The sequence below is a fragment of the Panthera pardus genome, unplaced genomic scaffold, assembly GCF_024362965.1.
Source record: "Panthera pardus isolate Hobbes unplaced genomic scaffold, ASM2436296v1 HiC_scaffold_1, whole genome shotgun sequence".
Classification (NCBI taxonomy): Eukaryota; Metazoa; Chordata; class Mammalia; order Carnivora; family Felidae; genus Panthera; species Panthera pardus.
In genome coordinates, this window is record NW_026526654.1 from 881779 (window position 1) to 902560 (window position 20782).

The window sequence follows — 20782 nt, forward strand, 5'->3', positions numbered from 1 at the left end:
CTTTTAAAATTGTTCTAAAGAAATGCTTATGATTCCAGGGGGATTCCTAACAATTCAGACCAGGAAAGGGAGAGAAGTGGCTATCAGTGATGTACATGGCTTAACAAATAATACTTGCTGTCTTCTGGAGTGGCTGTACTGACAGGATCCTTCAGGATGCCATTATATATACATACTTATATTTAGGAAACCTGTTCACAGATATAAAACTAAACCATCCCTCAAAGACATTTTCAAGCGTTTGCTTTCACCACTCTTGTACATTTCACTCATTATCTCAAAGAAACTGAGCATCTGACACTGACGAATCATTGAGACCAACAATCTCTAGGGGAGATAGTAGATGGCAGAGTGTGATCAGAAAGAACTAAAACAGCTACAGAGGCAATTAGCTTGTAACAGTCACCAAGGCACTGGAGGCAGAATCTGCCCTTTCTGTCTTCCGTCTTCCACATGCCTCCCTCCCACCACGGTGCTCTTTTTAGCCACTCTGGGAATTATGCTACCCTTCAGCCCTGTGCGAGTCTTTCTGTATTTCACCTGGATGCCTTTATGTAAAGTAGAAAAAGCATAAAGGATGGTTTGTCTCAAGGCCCACTCTAGTAATCATACCAAAGATCACAATCGAGAGAATAAATGTACCAAGCTGCCAGGATGAGTAGTAGTAGTACTTGACCTTTTAGGTTAAAGATGTAATCTTCCAAAAAGAAACTCATCGACATTTCTAGTTAGGGTAATTCTGACAAGCAATTTTATAATAATATGCTTCTAAATGAGAAAGCTTCAAACAATGCACTTAAAGACTAGCAGATCCGATCGATGGAAAATATACAGGGCGGGGGGTGCGGGGGGGGGGGTGGGGGAAGAGGTCCTGTAAAAGCGAAAAAAAGAGGAGGGATGCAAACTGTCCTGGACTAACATTTCAAAGGTAAGTTCACTTAGAAACATCATTTTCCAAAATGACACCATCTAGTTGGCTTGCACTTCCTACTCATCTCATGATCTTGGCTCCACAGACATTATGCTGTGGAGGCAAATTAATAAGCTAAATTTCTTGTCTATGATTCTCTTTTGACTTACCTGTTCAGCTTATTTCTCAAGGACTTTCTAACTTTTAATTCTTCTAGGTAGAGTTGCCTGTAGGTTTCCAACTCTGTTTTAGTAGAATCTTCTTGAGAAGTCTTCATTGTAGAGACCTATTCCAGATCTCTAATTCTAAGTTCCATTTAACTTCTCGCTGAAGCATGAGCATTTTCTCTTAACTGGTCCAAATGTTCTCAAGCTGCTGCTTGTGCCTAAAGCAAATTAACAGGATAGTTTTAAAATAGCTATAATCTGAATAATTAATTATACCTGTTTCCTTTAGTTCGGAGTCAATGATTCAGAGAGCAATTTTAAATGAAAAAAAGCTCAAGTGTAAAATATTTATCATCAATGTCAACTGAATTAAATATGATTTATAAAATTAAAGTTCAATCATTCTTGTATTAGTATTCACGCAATCTGATAATTCAAATAATAGAATCAATGACAAAAATTTAGAAGTCAACAATAAACTTAATAATCCAAGTACAGTGCAATTTTTAAATCATAATTTTTCTTTTCCTCTTAATAGTGAGACTAGTTGTTTAAACCATCATTTTTTCTTATCCTCTAGATTTAGTAGGAATAACGATGAAAACTGAAATGTTTAAAGGGAGGAACAAATGCCTCCAGGAATCTACAAATTACCATAAAGCAAGTAGAGGAAACCCCTACAATACATCTATCCAAAATGTAATTTGCAGTGAAATGAATTACAGCACATTACAGATCAATCAATTAACCTGTAAAAACAGGTCGACTTCGTGTCATTTTTCTACTATGTCCAGTCGTGCTCTTTCTTCAATCTCCCGTTTATACTCTTCCACTTGACCGCGTTCTACCATATTCATTTCCATAAATTGTTTCAATTTTACTACTTCTTGCTGTAACTTCTTGTTATTGCTCTCTAGTTTTTCACGTTCTTCTTCGAAAGCTTTCATTGATAATAACTCTTGTTGAAGAACTTGATTTTTTTTGCATCCAGGTGTAGACATTTTGAAGATGTAGTTTCCAGTTCTGTTGTAAAGACATCAGCCTGCATGAATAAAACACTATAGTTTGGAAGTGGAGTGAAAAGAGTCTAACTCAAAACTACTATCAAAATGTGTTTTTCAGATTTTAAGTAATCTCTACGCCCAGTGTGAGGCTTGAACTCACAATCTCAAGATCAAGAGTAACTGAGCCAGCCAGGCACTCAAATTTTTAAATAAACTCATTTGCAATAAAATGTTACCTGTCTTAGTATGTGGAACCATAAACAACTCAGAAAATCAAGAGACACGTTAAAGACATCAGGTGTTACTGAAATAGATCTTTGCTATCATTCTCTTTACTACACATTTGCACTTGATTCTATACTTTTATTTTTCTATGATTTTTTCATATCTTTCTTTCATACAATAAGTCCCCTCTTAGGAGAAAGTCTCTTAGCCCTTCCCGCATCTTAACACTCCATAACTTTTAAAGACGTTTTAGCAATATCATATTGACTTATGTATGCCCAAGTCAAAAAATACGTCTCAAGATAAGACTCTGAAAATAAGACTCTAACTCATGAATCTAGAAGTAATGATTCTAATGCCACGGCCTGTTTCTGAACAGCAAATGTTTTATGCTAATTTGAACTGCATTCCCAGGAGAAATGATTCTCTGGGATGTGTTAAGAAATCACATCTCCCAGTATAAAACTTTAATTGAATGATCCACGTATTTTTTTGAGGCAAAAACAAAAATTTAATTCAATACTGTTATCTTGTAATCCTTTGTTACTTTCTAGAAAATAAGAGATAATACTAAACAACAACAACAACAACGACAAAACTGGCTGGAGTTTCAGTGATGCTGAGTTGGGAAGGACTTCCATCCATTCTATATGATTGGTAAGACAGGGTGAGTGGATGTGGTGGTTTTATAAATTCGTTGATACTTCTGTGAAAATCCCTCCCCTTAAATATATGCTGGCTTCAGTAACTGGTTTCTAGTGAACAGAATATGCAGAACTGCTGTGATATTTAAGGCCAGCCTAGAAAATGTGATACAGCTTCCATCTTTCTTTCTCTAGGGAAGCTCACCCTTAGAACCCAGCCACCACGTTGTGAGGAATACCAGGCTACCTAGTGAGTCTTCATGTACATACTCCAGCTGAGACTAGCCAACGTCCTAGCCAAGGCCAGCCTCAACAGCCAAACACGTGTGTGAACAAGCCTTTAGATGATTCTAGTCTCCAGCTTCCAGTTATGCCAGCTGATGCCAAATGAAGAAGAAATGAGTTGCCCTACTCTGCTCTCCCTAAACTAAAGACTGGTGAACAAGAGACATGCTGTTTTGAACTACTAGGTTTTGAGGTGGCTTATTAGGCAGCAGTAAATTGCTACCACAGATACTGATACTAAAAATGGTGTGCTGCTATTCAAAAAAACCTAAAACTAAACTTCCTTTGAACCAGGAGGTAGGCTGAACCTGGAAAGATGTAGAAAAGCATAAGAATGAGACCGAAAAAGGGCCTCCACAAGACTCTTAGTGGAAACCTGATGGCCTGTGAAGAGGCTGACAGCAAGGGTTTCTAAGCAAGTGAAGAAAATGACACTGGAGGAAAGGGAAGTCATGCTACAAAATACCTGAAAGTAAAACGGATAGGAAAGAGAAACTAAAGAAAGACTATGCAACTGCAAGGAACCAGGACTTACTGGGTTCAAGTATCTGTTTCTCGTTTACAGCCTCTCTACATGTTGAACTGTCAAATAATGCTAAAATAAAGAAATGGCTTTTGGGTTAAGAGAAAATCCAGGGTGCTACCAGGAAAACAGAAAGATTTAAGGTATGCCTCCAATTTCTTTAAGGATCTTGAGTATAAGATTTTTTTTAAAGTGGGTTCCACACCCAACATGGGGCTTAAACTCAGCACCCAGAGATCAAGTGTCACATGCTCTACCAACTGAGCCAGCCAGGAGCCCCAAGAGTAGACGAATTTTAAAGGCATTGTCTTAATATAAGAGCTTCACAGGAAACCTGAAGCGAAAAGCTTATCTCAAAAGGACTTGGGAGGGTCGCTTTGCTAAAACACGGCATGAAATCCAGTAATATTTACAGAAAACTAAAAAAAGTTAGAGATTTATAATAGCAAAACATACTATTTGCTACCTTGGACTAAAAGAGACCAAATAGTGCAAAATGAAAAGAGGCTTTGGGTCTTAGAAATCCCACAGGGAGGAGGCAGGATGAAAAAACTGCTGCAAATACAGGTCATTCCTTATGAAAAGGAAGGAACCAAGAGTTTAAAGAGTAAAGAAAGGGAAGAGACATGGAGAAAGTATTCCCGTGGTTAGGACTAAGTCCTAACTTAAGAACTGACAGCGTACATCAGGCTCTATTTCAAAACTCTTATGGACTAGGGTGCTTCCCATCTTCTTTTTCTGAATGGGACAGTCTTCAGCAGTTGACTAGAATGTTGCATTTGTGAGTGATAAATAACTGTCTCTTTCGTTCTCAAGTCCTCATATTGAGAACCCTTGCACTCAAGGGGCTATACTTCAGATACCATAACCCAGGCAGCTTATCCCCACTGCACCTATGATAGTAAGATCTTGGACTCAAGCCCTGAACCTAATGCCATGATAACTGAGACTCGCAGGAGGTATTGGAGGGGGAGGGGAGTGAATGTATTTTTCAGGTGGGAGGAATACAAACATTTGTGGCCAGTGGGTAAATTATATTGCTTTTTAAAGGTGTCCATAGGTTTTAAATATTAATTCCATTTTAAAAAAAGGCCATGGAACAACTTAGTGACTTGCTCCTAATGAACAGAATATGTGACTATGATCCTGTGTGTATTCCAAGCCTAGGTGACAAAAGGCGATACAGCTTCTGCCTTGCTCTGTATCTCAGGCTGCTTACTTGGAATCTAGCTCCCCATCTAGTGAGGAAGCCTAGGCCACAAAGAGGGTCTAGGTGTGTCAGTTTAAGTGTTTCTGCTGCCTCCTGAACTGAAGTCCAAGGCAACAGCCAGCATCAACCACCAGACGTTAGTGAACAAATCTTCAAATGGATCCAGCCCCAAACCTTTCAGTTGCCCCACCTGAAGCTGAGCGGGGCAGAGACTAGCTGTCCTGGCCACACTTTTCCTAACAGATTTGTGAACAAAAGAAATCTAACCTTTGGGGAGTTTGTTAAGAAAAAAACAAAGATGATAAATTGCAAAGTGGATGAAAAAAAAAGAGATGACACCTAAACTTGTATAGGAGAAATTGGTCTCCATTAAAGTAGGATGTAATAAATGTTAAGATTAATTTATTAACAACCAATGGTGCTAATGAGAAGAAGCAGATAACTAGAAGCAAGATCTAAGAAGTTTTTCTCTCAGTTTTTCCCCAGTTAGGATCATATTAGCTGCTCATTTTCCATATGTGGCCTTTATTATATTGAGGTATGGTTCCTCTAAGCCTACTTTGTTGAGGTTTGTATCATGAATGGATGTTATAGTTTGTCAAATTCTTTTTCTGCATCTATTGCAATGATATGATTTTATGCTTTTTTGAAAATTATGTGATATGAGGTATCACATTCATTGACTTGCAAATATTGAACCACCCCTGCAAACCAGGGATAAATCCCATTTGGTTATAGTGAATGATTTTTTTTAATGTTTATTTATTTTTGAGAAAGAGCACAAGAGGGGAGGGACAGAGAGGGAAACACAGAATCTGAAATAGGCTCTAGGGTCCAAGCTGTCAACAGAGCCTGACACTGGGATCAAACCGACGGACCATGAGATCGTAACCTGAGCTGAAGTTGGATGCTTACCTAAGCCACCCAGCTGTCCCTGCCCCCGGTGAATGATTTTTTAATGTATTGTTGGATTCAGTTTGCTTATTTTGTTGAAGATTTTTGCATGTTCATCAGAGATGCTGGCCTGTAATTCTCTTTGTGGTGTCTTTATCTGGTTTTGGTATCAGGGTAAAGCTGGCATAGAATGAATTGGGAAGTTTCCCTTCTTTTTATGTTTTTCTGGAACAAGTTGAAAAGGACAGGTTAAACTTTCTTTTTCCTTTTTTTTTTTTTTTTTTTTTTTTTGGATTAGCTCTTCTTTACATGTTAAAATTTACGTCTGAAGTCATCTGGTCCTAGACTTGTGTTTGTTGAGAGTTTTTTGATTCCTGATTCAGTTTCCTTGCTGGTTATTGATTTTTTTCAAATTTTCTATTTCTTCTTGTTTTAGTTTGGTAAGTTATATATTTCTAGGAATTTATTCATTTCTTCTAAGTTGTCCAACTTGCTGGCTTACATTTTTTCACAACATTCTCTCATAAATGTTTGCATTTCTGTGGTGTTGGTTCTTATTTCTACTCTCACATTTGTGGTTTTATTTATTTTGGTCTTTTCTATTTTCTTGTTGATTACTCTGGCTAACACCTTATCAGTTTTATTAATTTTTACAAAGAACCAGCTCTAGGTTTCATTGATCTGTTCTAGTATTATGTGGTTTTTTTTTGTCTATCATTCATTTCTTCTTTAATCTCTTTTTTAAATTTTATTTTGAGAGAGACCACACATGAGTGGGGGATGGGCAGAAATATAGAGGGAGAGAGAGGGAGAGAGAGAATCCAAGACAGGTTCCTTGCTGCCATCAGAGAGCCTAACACGGGGCTCGATCTCACAACTGTGAGATCATGACCTGCGCCAAAATCGAGAGTCAGACACTTAACCATTTAAGCCACCCAAGGGCCCCCTGTTCTGATCATTATTACTTGCTTTCTTCTGCTGGCTTCAGGCTTCATTTGTTCTTTTTCTAGCTACTTTAGGTGTAAGGTTAGGTTTGAAATTTTTCTTGCTTCTTGAAATAGGCTCATATTGCTATGAACTTCCCTCTTAGGACCACTTTTGCAGCATCTCAAAGGTTTCAGACCATTGTTTTTTCATTTCCATTTGCATACACGTTTTTAAGCTTCTTCTTGTATCTCTTGCTTAACCCATTCCTGTGTAGTAGCACGTTATGCAACCTGAATGTATTGTTTTTAAAATTTAAGGCGTGTTTTTTGTTTGTGATCCATTCTTGACAATATTCCATGTACACTTGAAGCCAACGTGTATTCTCTTTTAAGATGGAACATTCTGAAAAAATCTCTTAAGTCCAATCTGGTCTGCTCTGTCATTCAAAACCATTGTTTCTTTTTCTTTCTTTCTTTATTTTTTTAATATATGAAATTTATTGCCAAATTGGTTTCCATACAACACCCAGTGCTCATCCCAACAGGTGCCCTCCTCAATACCCACCACCCACCCTCCACTCCCTCCCACCCCCCCCATCAACCCTAGTTTGTTCTCAGTTTTTAAGAGTGTATTATGCTTTGGCTCTCTCCCACTCTAACCTCTTTTTTTTTTCATTCCCCTCCCCCATTGATTCCTGTTAAGTTTCTCAGGATCCACATAAGAGTGAACACATATATCTCTCTTTCTCTGTATGTCTCAAAGCCACTGTTTCTTTGGTGATTTTCTGTTAAGATGTATTTGTTGGTGATTTTTTTGTTAAGGTATTGATGTAAATGGGGTGTTAAAGTACCCTATTACTGTCTTATTAATTAGTTCCTTTATGTTGGTTATTGTTTTATGTACTTGAGTGCTCTCATGGTGGGTGCATAAATATTTACAATTGTTAGATCTTCCTATTGGATTGTACCCTTTATTATGATATATTAGCATTCTTTGGCTCTTGCTTCAGTCTTTGTTTTTGGTTATTTATTTTGAGTGAGAGTTGGGGAGGGATATAGAAAGGGGGAGAGATAATTTCAAGCAGCCTCCATGCTGTCAGCCTGGAGCCCAACATGGGGCTCAAAGCCACCAGTCATAAGATCATGACCTGAGCCAAGACCTAGTCGGTCGCTCAAATGACTGAGGCACCCAGGTGCCCCACAGTCTTTGTTTTAAAGACTCTTTTGTCTAAAAAAGTATCGCTATTTTTTCTTTTAACGTGATAAATTTTTCTCCATCCCCTCGCTTTCATTTTTTTTAATAGAATTTATTGTCAACTTGGCTAACATACAGTGTGTATAGTGTGCTCTTGGCTTGGGAGTAGATTCCCGTGGTTCATCACTTATAGACAACACCCAGGGCTCATCCCAACAAGAGCCCTCCTCAATGCCCACCACCCACTTTCCCTTCTTACCCACCGCCCCCCTCAACCCTCTATTTGTTCTCTGCATTCAAGAGTCTCCTATGGTTTCCCCCTCTCCTACTCTGTTTGTAACTATTTTTCCCCTTCCCTTCCCCCACGGTCTTCTGTTAAGTTTCTCAAGTTCCACATAGGAAAAAAAACATATGATATCTGTCTTTCTGTGACTTATTTCACGTAGCAAAATACCTTCTAGTTCTATCCATATTGCAAGAGACAGCACGATTTCACTCTTTCTCCTTGCCAGGTAGTATTTCAGTGTATATATAAACCACATCTCTTTGTCCATTTATCATTTGGTGGGCATTTAGGCTCTTTCCACAATTTGGCTATTGTTGAAAGCACTGCTATAGACATTGGAGTACATGTCCCCCTATGAATCAGCACTCCTGTATCCTTTGCATAAATTCCCTGTAGTGCTATTGAGGGATCGTAGGGTAGTTCGATTTTCAATCGTTTTTGCAGAACCTACGCACTGTTTTCCAGAGCGGCTGCACCAGTTTGCATTACCACCAACAGTGCAAGCATCCCCTCACTTTCAATCTGCAGGTGCCTTTATGTCTAAACTGAGGTTTTTATAGGCAGCATACAGATGGGTCTTGTTTTTTAATCCATCCTGTCACCCTAGGTCTTTTGGTTGGAGAGTTTATTCCATTTATATCCAAAGTAATTATTGACAGGTATGTATTTATTGTCATTTTACTACTTGTTTTGTGGTTGTTTCTGGAGATTTTCTCAAATCCTTTATTGTTTTTCTCCCTTTGATGTCTTTCTAATTTGCTTTAATGATATATTTGGATATGATAAGCATTAATTTGTATATCACCTCTTCTGCGTGTAGCAGTCTATATTAAGTTGATGGTCACTTAAGTTAGAGCTCATTTTTTTTTTCTCCTCTCCATGTTTTCATAAGGTATTATATTGTATAAAATTTTGGGGCATTTCTTGACGATTTTTTTTACAGAAATATACAATTTTACTGCTTTTACATTTCCTGCCTTTATACTGTCACTTTTGATCTCTCCTTTCCACTCAGAGTCCCTGATAATATTTCTTACAGGCTGATTTAGTGGTCACAAACTCCTTCCATTTTTGTTTGAGAAATTCTTTATCTCTCCTTTTATGAATGATAGCCTTACTGGATAGGGTATATTTGGCTGCAGATTTTTCTCATTCAGCACTTTGAATATATCATGCCATTTCCTTCTGCCTTGCAAAGTTTCTGTTGAAAAATCTCCCGCTATCCTTGTGGGTTTTCCCTTGGAAGTGAATGACTTGTTTTGCTGCTTTTAAGATTTGTAGCAGTGGGGCGCTTGCGTGGCTCAGTCGGTGAAGCATGACTTGATCTTAGCTCAAGTCATGACCTCGCAGTTCGTGGGTTTAAGCCCTCCAGTGGGCTCTGCACTGACAGCACAGAGAGTGCTTGGGATTCGCTCTCTCTCTCTCTCTCTCTGCCCCTCACCTGCTTGTGTCTGCGTTCTATCACAGAAAAAAAAACACTAAAAAAAAAGATGTTACCAATATATTTTGCAAATTTAATTACATGTCTTGGGTGTTGATGCTGATGGAAGTTCTCTGTTCCTCCTGGATCTGGATGTCTGTTTTCTTCTCCACATTAGGGAATTTTTCAGTTATTGTGTCTTCAAATCAATTATCTGTCCCCTTCTCTCTGTCTTCTTCTGGGACTCCTATCATGATTGTTTTTACATTTGATGGAGTCACCGAGTGCCTTAAGTCTATTCTTGCATTGGATAATTCTTCTTTGTCTTCTTCAGCTTCACTGCTTTCCATTACTTTGTCTTCTAGGTCATTAATTTGTTCCTCTGCTTCTTCCAGCTTGCTGTTCATTTTTACTTCACTCTTCATCTCTGATTCTTGAACTCTTTTATGTCTGTGGTAAGTGTCTCTCGGATGTCTTTCATTCTTTCCTCAAGTCCAGTGAATATCCTTATGATCATGGTTTTAAATTCTCTATTAGGCGTGTTATTTACATCTGTCCCATTTAGGTCTCTGGCCATGGCCTTATCCTGTCCTTTCATTTGGGATAAATGCCTCTGTCTTTTCATTTTGTCTAAGTATCTGCAGCTTCTGTGTGTTAGAGAAGCCAGTTACGTCACCTGCTCCCGAAAGTAATGGACTTAGGAAAAAGACGTCATGTAATGCCCAAGGTCTAGCACTTCAGGGAGTGTCACCAGTGTGTGCTGCATGTCTTCTGCTGTTGTGTTCTGGCTATGCTATCCTTCAGGCCAGTCGTCTGCAGAGGCTCTCCTTGCCTGGGCTGGTGAGTGGTCCCTGGCCTGAATATAGCAAGTTTTAACTAGGTGTGCTCTGGTCTGCTTAGGAAATGAGACCTGTCACCACCTCTACTGGAACTGAGGCCAAGGGAAACTCTCTGGTTGGGAGATGTGGTGTGGGCAGGCATTTGTTTGTCTTGGTCTTCTGGGGGAGGGGTCTGCTGTGCTGGAACTCAAGCAAGAGTGACTGAGAAAGGTAGTTCCACCAGAGTACAAGGGGGTGGTGTTTGGTGTAAGCAAGTTAGGTAGCCAGTGTTAGCAATGCACTGCTTCCTGCAGGTAGCTTTATGTTTGTGGTGAGGGGCAGGAGAAGGAGATGGTGCCAGCCAGCAGTTTTGTTCCTACAGACAGGTCTCTCTGAACTTTGCCTCTGAGGGATGTGCTCTGAGAAGAGCAAATAATCTCCCCAATGTGTGCCCCAGGCACTCTTCAGACCACTGTACCCATGCTATATGCTCCCACGTTGTTTGCCTGCCCTCTGTCCAAGAGCAGTGCAGTACCTCAGGGCACTAAACCAGCTAAACCGGATGCCCTTTAAAACTCCAGACCTTAAGCAGTACTGGTTGCAAGAACTCACGAAATGCAGCCCCTCTTGTTTTCCAAGCCAGTGGCTATGGGGAAATGTTCTCTTTGTGCGTTCCCCTGTACGTTCCTCTCTCTCACCCTTACCCACAACCTCGACTCCCTCCCCTCTGCAGCAGCCAGGATCTGTTTCTCTTCTAGATGACATTTCTGCATCAAGGACCTTTTTTGATGTGGCCTCTTCTCTCCCTTTTGTTGTGGAGTTTGTTCCGTCAGTCTTCAGGTTGATTTCTGGGGTATTTAGGGTGAGCTGATTGTTATCTAGTTGTATTCGTGGGATGAAGCAAGCCTAGAGTCCTCCTACTCCTCTGCCATCTTCCTGTCTTTAAGATCTTTTTCTAAAATTCCCTTCAATTCCAACAACTCTTACAAGTAGGAAGGAATGCCTCTTTAGAATGTCCTCTCAAGTTAAGGTAGGAGCACAGAGACATACGATTTGAAGCACAATAGTTGAAAAACTAGAAAGGGTCAATTTGATAACCAAAATTTGGTCTTTGATCTGATTTCAATTAAAGGAAATAGGCAGCTTTGAGTATTTTTTAATCCATTGAATGCTCAATCTTCACTCTCCTTTCCTCAGTGAGGAAATAAAGAGACTGTTATGGAATCATTTTTCATCTTTTCAGTAGCAAAACAAATGTACTGTCTGTTAACACTACTTAAATTAACTGCACATTCTCCTTTACTTACTCCAACCTTGTTTGTGTGGGGAGGTAAGACCATTTCATCTTTGTGTTGTCCCACAATGCTTCTCCATATCACACAAGTTGGCTTCAAAAGTTTGTTGTCATTCAAATTACCAATCTACTATTTGTCTCTGATAAATCAACTTAATACTACTTCACTTTGTACAGCTATAGTATTTGAATGATCTAATGTCTATTCCATTATTTACACACTGAACTATAACTTATGGCTATGCCTATCTTTCTATTTAAGTGCAAGAAGGGGAAACAGGCTACTGTGTTTTCCAAGAATGTAGGATCTGTGCCAAGAACAGGAATAACACAAGTGTTAATTTGCAAGATAACTAGGAAGAAGTTTTCATAAAATTTGATATGGTACTGGCATAAGGACAGACATATAGATCAATGTATTAACATTGAGAATATAAAAATAAACTCTCACATTATAGTGAACTGATTTTCCACAAGGGTGGCAGACAAATGGAATAAGAATAGTCTTTGTAGCAAATGGTACTGGGACAAATGGATATCCACATGCAAAGTAATAAAATCAGACCTCTACCCCATTGCATATATACAAAACTAACTTAAAATCTAAGAGCTGAAATGATAAAACTCTTAGGAAAAAGCTTAGGTCTATATGTTTATGACTGGATTTGGCAATGATTTCTTAGACATGACACCAAAAGAGAAAAGCAGATTAAGAATACTTCATCAAAATTAAAAATACTATGCTTCAAGTATCACCATCAAGAAAGTGAAAAGGCAAGTGACTAGGAGAAAATACCTGAAAATCCCATATCTGTTAAGGGATTTGTATGTAGGATGTTTAAATAAGTCTTCCAATAACGAAAAGACAATCCAATATAGAAAAGGGCAAAAAATGGATTAGTTCTTTAAAGGCGATACAGAAATGGATAATAGTCACGTTAAAAGGGGGATGTTCGGGGTACCTGGGTGGCTCAGTCAGTTAAGCTTCTGACTTGGGCTCAGGTCACGATCTCACGGTTTGTGGGTTCGAGCCCCGCAATGGGCTTTGTGCTGACAGCTGAGAGAGCCTGGAGCCTGTTTCAGATTCTGTGTCTCCCTCTCTCTGCCCCTCCCCTGCTCACACTGTCTCTCTCAAAAATAAAAGAGACACGTTCAACATCATTAGTTCTAAGAAAATGCAAACCAAAAACCACAAGATGCCATTTCATACCCACTAGAATTGCTATCATAAAAGCAACAGATAATGACAAACATTGGCAAGAATCAGGAAAATGGGAACTCTCAAAAACTACGGATGAAAATGTAAAGCTGCCACTTTGGAAACAGTCTGGCAGTTCCTCAAATGTTTAAACTAGAAAAACAATTCTTCCAAACTTATTTGAGAGAGAGTGCACAAGTGGGGTAGAGGGACAGAGGAGAGTGGGGAGAGAATCCCAAGCAGGTTCCATGCTCAGAGCAGAGCCCAATGTAGGGCTTGATTCCTCAACCCTGAGATCATGACCTGAACTGAAATCAAGAGCTGGACACTCAACCGGCTGAGCCACCCAGGTGCCTGCCCCTCCTCAAAAGGTTGAAAAAAAACAAAACAAAAAAAAACAAAATAGGTTTATTTAACAGAGTTACCATATGAACCAGCAACTGTATTTTTAGGTATACACCCAAGAGAAATCAAAACGTGTTCACATAAAAAGTTGTTCATTACACAAAAAATAACCTCAAAATGTGTGAAAGACCTCAATGGAAGACAGGAAGCCACACAATCCTCGAGGAGAAAGCAGGCAAAACCCTCTTTGATCTTGCCTGCAACAGCTTCCTATTCAAAAGGTCTCCGGAGGCAAGGGAAACAAAGACAAAAATGTACTAGGGGGACCTCATCAAAATAAAAAAGTTTCTGCACAGCGAAGGAAACAATCAAAAAACTAAAAGGAAACCGACAGAACGGGAGAAGGTATTTGCAAATGACATATCAGATAAAGGGTTAGTATCCAAAATCTACAAAGAACTTCTCAAACTGAACACCCAGAACACAAGTCATCCAGTGAAGTAATGGGCAAAAGACATGAATAGACACTGCTCCAAAGAAGACATCCAGATGGCCATACAAATCAAAACCACACTGAGATACCACCTTGCGCCTGTCAGAAAAGCTTACATTAACAACTCAGGCAACAACAGATGTTGGTGAGGATGCAGAGAAGAGGATCTCTTTTCCACTGATGGTGGCAATGCAAGCTGGTGCAGCCACTCTGGAAAACAGTATGGAGTTTCCTCAAAAAACTAAAAATACACCTACCCTACAACCCAGCAATTGCACTACTAGGCATTTATGCAAAGGATACATGTGTGCTCTTTCAAAGGGACACATGCACTGCCATGTTTATAGCAGCATTCTCAACAATAGCCACAGTATGCAAAGAGCCCAACTGTCCACCAATGGATGAACGGAAAAGAAGATGTGGTATGTGGCGCCTGGGTGGCTCAGTCGGTTAAGCGGCTGACTTCGGCTCACGTCATGATCTCACGGTCCGTGAGTTCGAGCCTCGCTTCGAGCTGTGTGCTGACAGCTCAGAGCCTGGACCTGTTTCAGATTCTGTGTCTCCCTCTCTCTGACCCTCCCCTGTTCACGATCTGTCTCCCCTGTCTCAAAAATGAGTAAAACGTTAACAAAAATTAAAAAAAGAAGATGTGGTATGTATATATTCCATGGAGTATTACTCGGCAATCAAAAAGAATGAAATCTTGCCATTTGCAACTACGTGGATGGAACTGGAGCATATTATGCTAAGTGAAATTAGTCGGAGAAAGACAAAAATCATATGACTTCCCTCGTATGAGGACTTTAAGAGACAAAACAGATGAACAAAAGGGAAAAGAAACAAAAATAATATAAAAACAGGGAGGAGGACAAACACAAGAGACTCATAAATATGGAGAACAAACAAGATTGCTGGAGGGGTTGTGGGAGGGGGGATGTGCTAAATGGGTAAGGGGCATTAAGGAATCTACTCCTGAAATCATTGCTTCACTAAATGCTAACTAATTTGGATGCAAATTTAAAAAAAAATAAAAACTATAAAACAAAAAGAGGAACCACGCCAGGCTCACCAAAATATTTCTCAACCCAGGAAGCCTCTGGTTGGGGAATCAGGAGATAAGGACCTTCTAGAGAAGTCAGAGCTATGGACTGAGTTGCCCGAATGCAATCTTAAGTTTTTGATTCACAGAGAAGACCTTAAAGTGGCAGCTAATTTCATACCATGACCCTAATTCCTTTCTATAGAGATGTACAGAAACTCCCTCGTTATTCTTTAATAAGCTTCATCAGCTTCGCATATGCTTACAAATTTTAGTTTTTGAGACCTTCATGATTTCTTTAGGGCACAGTAGCAGGACAAGGCCTAGCACTCTCATTCATAGAAGACTGATCAACAGAGTGTCATATTACTCGCCTGAAAAGTTCCCTATTACAATGTGACTCATTTGTAAGACGTCTAGAAAAGAAAATGATTTTCAATGACTCTTCAGCCACAAAAAGGACCAGTCAACAGAATGTTCTAATTCCCCTGACGGGTATAGCTATCTAATGAAACTTGCATGTATATTATACAGCTTTTGTGACTGACAGAAAAGAGTTGGTCACTGTATCTATCTCCTTGCTCCCGCTTAGGATTTACAATGAGCATCCTCCAAAGGAGGGTGAGAGTGGGGGACATTAATTGTTCTGCTTGGAAAACAGTTGGGGTTTCACTACATATCAATAAATTAGAATCCTGAATGGCACATTAGTCTTTTCTGAGATTGAATTGTGAAATCTCTGAAAGGCTGATGAACTCAAGTGAGTGGAAAAAGAAAATGGGTTTCTGAACTTGCAATGGTAGGAGCACTATGTTACTAGGTAAGGCCCTGACAGAGCAGACATTTCTACTTTTTCACTGGCATTTCTTGTCATTTACAAAATCCAACAAAGAGAAAAGTCCATTCCTTTGAGAAGGACGTTTGCATAAAGACCTGCTAGTCATTCTTGACGAAGACAGTATATTGCAAACTTGTAATTACAAATTACAATTCATCATGAAAATAACCCGTTCTCAAACTCTCACTGAAGGGTTGAGACTACAAGAGAAAGACAGAATTCAAGATGACATGGTCACTCAAAGTATGCGGAAGTTTGAAACACGTTGAAAAATATTAGCAGGGACTCACACATCTGTATGCCAACGTTCACAGCAGCATTATTAACAGTAGCCAAAACGTGGACAAAACAAAACGTTCACTGGGATATAGATAAAATGTTGCTTTTTTTAGACTCTCACAATGTTTTTATGAAAATCTCACTATAAACACCATTACTTTATGAGTTCAATCAACTTCATCTATATTGAAGAATTACAACATTGTAGCAAGTAGGAATAATATCAACCAAACCTTTGGAGCAGTGAGATTTTCCATAGGATCCAAAACATACTTATGTACTACTACTAGTGAAATAAGGATTCCTTTTCAGTAGGACAGACATTAAGAACCCGACTTACTAAACTTGTCTTTATCACGTTGCTCTCAAGATCTTGAATTTGGGCCGCTTGATGTTTGCTGGTTGCTTCTTCCGTGGCATTTTTAACCTGTAGCCTAAAAGGCAGATCTTAAGATAATTATTCTCGCACATAAATTTAAAACAACATCATATAGTTTCTGAACAAATGAAGGTCTTACAGAAATTCTTTAAATTTTATTAAGAGGAAGATTTGGGAATGTTCCCTTTCATTTTTTTTGTGGATAAGGTGCAAAAGTGAGACATAATATGCCACAATTTTGCATTTCAAAATAGCCCAAAGCTGGACTTTGTATCCAGCTTAACAATGATATACTGGCATAAATAATACATTTCCCATACTACACTGTTTATCTTCTTTATAAATAAAAAAGTCATTTTCTGTGAGGCTTAAATTATACTTTTGCACATGATCTTTCATCTCCTCAGTATATCTTACGGCCTCTGCATGTCGTTCCTGTTCTTCCTGCAACTAAAATAAAGAAAAAAATCATTTTAACCACTGAAAATATAGTAAAACACCATCGCCTGTTAATTTTTTTTGACCTGAGAGAGAGACAGACAGTGAGAGAATATGCAGAAGTGGGGAAGAGAGACAGAGGGAGAGACAGAGAAAATGGTAAGCAGGCTGCAAGCTCAGGGCAAAGCCTGATGTGGGCCTCGGCCTCATGACCGGTCTCATGATGTGGGATTTGGGATCATGACCTGAGTGGAAATTAAGAGTCAGGACCTCAAGCAACTATACCGCCCAAGCGCCGATGTAAGTAAAATCTTTTTGGAGCCAGCCTCTCTCTCCTCTACATGCTGACTGACGGCTACTTTGAGGCCATAACAAGAGTTCAGCTTCTGCAACAGAGACTATGGCCTACAAAGACGAAATGTTTCAACACTCTTACAGGATAGTTTACCAGCCTTACTCTCCTACAAAAACATAAAATTGTTAATGTTTTTAAATTATATATGATCAGATAAACCTTCAAATGTATCTATTGGTCAAATGGGGAAATATAGGAATTTACCTTATGGTAAACATTTCTAGTTTCATATTCCAAGCACCACATCAACTATGATTTTACATATTCACATAGGTGAATGCCGTTGCTATTCTCATGATTACAAAACTGAACAAGCTGTTTTCAGTGACAACAAAATGATGAAATTTTTAGAAGCAATATCCTAGTAGGGGCCAGAATGCCTGGTCTGAATTCCCAGTTCTGCTGGTTATGAGCTGTAAGACCTTGAGCACACTACCTAAAACTTCCGTGTCTCAGTCTCTGCATCTGTAAAATGAAGGTAATAACAGCACCTACTGGGGTACCTGAGTGGCTCAGTCGGGTCAGCGTCTGGCTCTTGATTTCGGCTCAGGACATGATCTCAGGGTCATGTGATTGAGCCCCACATCGAGCTCTGCATGGACAGCGAGGAGCCTGCTTGGGATTCGCTCTCTCTCTCTCCGTCTCTCTCCCTCTCTCTCTCTCTCTCCCCCTTTTTCTCTCTCTCCCTACATGCCCTTCCCCACAATCTCTCTGTCTCTCTCTCTCTCTTTCTCAAAACAAAGGACCTTAAAAAAGTGATCTCTAAATAAATAATAGTATCTACCCCACTGGGAGGTTGGGAAGATTAAATTAGGAAATAAGGAATCAAAAAGTTAGAAGGGTATGTGGAACATAGTCAGCTCTAAGTGTCTGCATGTAGCATGGTTACTGTTGCTATAGTTAGCATTCCAGTACAATGTGATAGTTTAGGCAGGTGGCCTGTCAATACAAGTTTTCCCCTATACAAATTATACTGAAGTTATTCTTCATTCCACCGCAAGTGGTAGCAAATGGGGAGCATGAGGCCCAGAATCTCCTCAGTACTTCAAAAACTTTGCCAATGCCGCTAGCCAACAGTACTTTTTCCCACTTATAATCATTTTAACATACTTCCTCTCTTTACCACGCAGTGGACAATGTTCACAGACTACGGTACAAATAGCACCTCCTTTACTGAGTAGTAGATCCTTTACATGACCATCAGAGGCAAGGGAAAGCCACTGACATGGAAATAATCGAGTCTTGTGAAACTAAAGTTCCTCAATCGTTTCATGTCCATACTGTTTACGTTAGGCTGCTTTAGCATGTACTCTGATGAAGAGATTAAGGCTTTGTGGTAAAAGCATATCAGAAAAGCTGTCCCCAGATATTTGCAGTTGGTAAAGTGCTATAAATCTGTAAATCCCAGTTTGGGGGCGCCTGGGTGACTCGGTTAAAAGCGGCCAACTTCGGCTCAGGTCATGATCTCGCGGTCCGTGAGTTTGAGCCCTGCGTCGGGCCTCTGTACTGACAGCTCAGAGCCTGGAGCCTGTTTCAGATTGTGTGTCTCCCTCTCTCTGACCCTCCCCTGTTCATGCTCTGTCTCTCTCTGTCTCTAAAGTAAATAAACGTTAAAAAAATTTCTTTTTTTAAATCCCAGTTCTGGCTGTGTAAAGAAGACAAATTTAGCGTGCTTTTTCATAGTGAGAGGGAAACAAGAACTAAACACTTGAACATTTCTCCTCTATTTGATTAAGTGCTTTCATTAATTGTTTTACTTATATAAGTGTGTGTGTATAGAGATATACACACATTTTTTTAACGTTTAATTTTTGATACAGAGCACGAGTCTGAGTGGCGCAGAACGTGAGGAACACAACAGATCCAAAGCAGGCTCTGTTGACAGCAGAAAGCCCGATGCAGGGCTCCATCTCAAGAACATGGAGATCATGACCTGAGCCAAAGGCAGACTCTGATAGGACTGGAGCCAGCCAGGTAACCCTCAATTTAGTATTTCATTTCTTAGCATATATTTAGAGTGAAAGCTTTGTTATACCAATGTTTCCAAGAAGAATTTATTGATACGGTATAAAGCACTTAATTTTATCAGAAAAGCTGTTAAGTTAAAATATTTTCAATTTATACAAGGATAAGTACCACACGTATCAATTATTACTATCCCTTAAATTTATACTTAGGAAGACGAAATTACCTGTCATGAAAAAAAATTAATAATGACAAATAAAGGACTGAATTTTTCTTCACAGGCTAGATGACAAGTGTCAAGAGAGTTAAAGCTAATGGGAGTTAGAACCGTCAGAGAAAGTTCACTGGAAAGGAGACTGTGAGCCAAGTCTGAATAACATAGGTTTACTCAAGAGGAACAGAAACTAAAAAGACAGTAAGGACAGCATGACGAATGGCTGAGAGATGGTGAAATCAACCCAAATAACTCAGAGCATAAAATCTGATGGCAGAGACATTAAAAACGGAGGTCCACACAAGGACTACGTGATTGTTCATAAGCAGCAGTATTAATAGGAAAGAAGTGGACACAACCTAAATGTCCATCAACTGATGAATGAACAAGGGCTTTAGCCCACAAGGGAGTACTGTTTGACAATAAAAATAAATGAAGCACTGATATAAGCTGTAACCAACACAGAAGAACCCAGAACACATTAAGTGAAGCTAGCTAGTCCCAAGGGACCACACATTGTGTGACTCCATTTATATGAAATATTCACAAGAGGCAACGCCATTGAGAGACTAAGTAGTAGACTGGTGGTTGCCTGAGGCGGGGGGGCAACGGGGAAGGGTTTCCTTTCAGGGTGAGGAAAACATTCTACTTGATGGCAGTGATGGTTGCACGAGTGTACACAGAGACAGTGAACTGTGCATGGCGAATGGGTGACTTTCATGGTATGTGTATTGTACCTCAAAAAACCTTTAAAAAAAACCCAATGGCAGGATACAGAGACTGTTCTTAATTCTCGCCTTTTGGGCGTCCATACTACACATGATCTGAATATTTCCGTGCTTTGACAATATGTCTTAAAGGCAAAGAAAATGAAGGAAATGCCGAAGTTCAAGTGGATTGTTAAGTGATATTTCTGTACAAGTCATCCTGAAATCAATACGCATTCTTCCCAAAAGGGAAGATGAGAACTAAGACAATTATCTGAAACATTCCATTAAACATTATCTTCTGATTTGATCCAGCTCGCCTCATCATGGTAATAGAGATATCATTAAAAAGATTGTTTAGTAGGGGCAAAAGTCCCTTGGGCACCCGGGTGGCTACTTCAGTTAAGTGTCCAATTCTTGCTTTCAGCTCAGGTCATGATCTCACTGTTCATGAGACTGAACTTCACATTGGCTCTACACTGACAGCATGGAGCCTGCTTGGCATTCTCTCTCTCTCCTCTCTCTGCCCCTCCCCTGTTAACATGCACGCACACACTCTCCCTCACTCTTTCTCTCTCAAAATAAATAAACTGTCACAAAAATTTTAAAGAAAGAACGAAAAAAGTCTCTCAATTTCTGTGAGGAAGGATACAAAAGCCTCAACTTTCCTAAGAGTAAGTATTATAAGAAAACAATGTATAACACCAATAGGAGAAGAAGAGGCAGAAGTT

At 39.5% G+C, this 20782-nt stretch overlaps 1 pseudogene; it reads right to left on the reverse strand.

The window, feature by feature from the left end:
* The window catches only part of LOC128776567 (ankyrin repeat domain-containing protein 26-like), a 50197-nt pseudogene that overhangs the window by 7493 nt on the left and 21922 nt on the right, over positions 1-20782 (reverse strand).